A 1,172-nucleotide genomic window follows, 5' to 3' on the forward strand; every position below is an offset into this window, starting at 1 on the left:
TAAGTGGATGAACGTACATATGATACAGAATAGGGTACTAAGTCTACGTAGCTGTTACGGGGTTTGACTTCTTCTTTGAAGACAGTTGAAAATGAAATGCCCCATGTATTCTATGATATATTGATTCGATGATTTTAGTAGGAAGAGAATCTTTTGTGGCGTTTTTAACAATGAAAATGTTGGTGAGATTTCGGTCACTCTTTCAAATAGTCTTATTCTTTCGGTATCGAATTGGGGGCATTCACAAATAAAATGTGTTTCATTTTCCACTGCATTCGTTGTGCACTGCTTACAAATTCTTTCTTGAACAGGTAGCTTTTTGTATCTTCCTTTCTCTATTTCTAACGGCTAATTCGTAACTTACATATCGCTGAGCGGTAATCAAAATTACTAGTATTATGGTACAGGTAGTTTTCCATGTCGTATGCTGTTTTAAAGTTTTTGTAAAATCTGAGTTTTCCTTCGTCTACAGATAACTTGTGAAAGAAAGTTTGAGTATACATGTCATTCAACCCTCTCCTTAACAATCTACATGAATAACCGCTGTCTATGATGTCGGTATTCCAGAAGTATGAATAGCCGCTGTTATTAAGTACTTCCTTTACATGATGTATCCAGTTTTTCCTGCGGCTGTTCTCTGGCATATATTGTTGTGACAGAAGTGCATCTACTTGTAACGGATGTGAAGAAATGTTCAATTGTCTGAGTCGTAGCCAATATTTGACTATACGGACTGAAACATCTAGATCAACTGGGTACATACCAAGTTCCGCTCTACACGCCAAGTTACTAGAACTTCTTTGTACTCCAAGAATATTTTTACAGAATCTATTCTGGATTATTTCAATGGGACAGTTATCATTGAGATAATCCTTGCCCCAAATTTCACAACCATATAACATAATGGACTTGATGCATGCATCATAAATTTTTAACAAGGCCTTCGGAGACAGAGATGAACGGAATAAAGGTTTGAGACTAAAAAGAGCTCTGAGCCACAATAATTAAATTATTTTCAAAAAATTGACTAAGAAAATACTCATTTATTTGAATTTCTTTGAATATTTTAGAAACATTTTGAATGTAACTGTACAATAATATCTTTATTTAGAATAATTGTGAAACCTCTCTGTGATTATTTCACATTTACAAGTATTTACAAAAAATGGTAA

Source organism: Branchiostoma floridae, chromosome 1 (assembly GCF_000003815.2).
Source record: "Branchiostoma floridae strain S238N-H82 chromosome 1, Bfl_VNyyK, whole genome shotgun sequence".
Classification (NCBI taxonomy): domain Eukaryota; kingdom Metazoa; phylum Chordata; class Leptocardii; order Amphioxiformes; family Branchiostomatidae; genus Branchiostoma; species Branchiostoma floridae.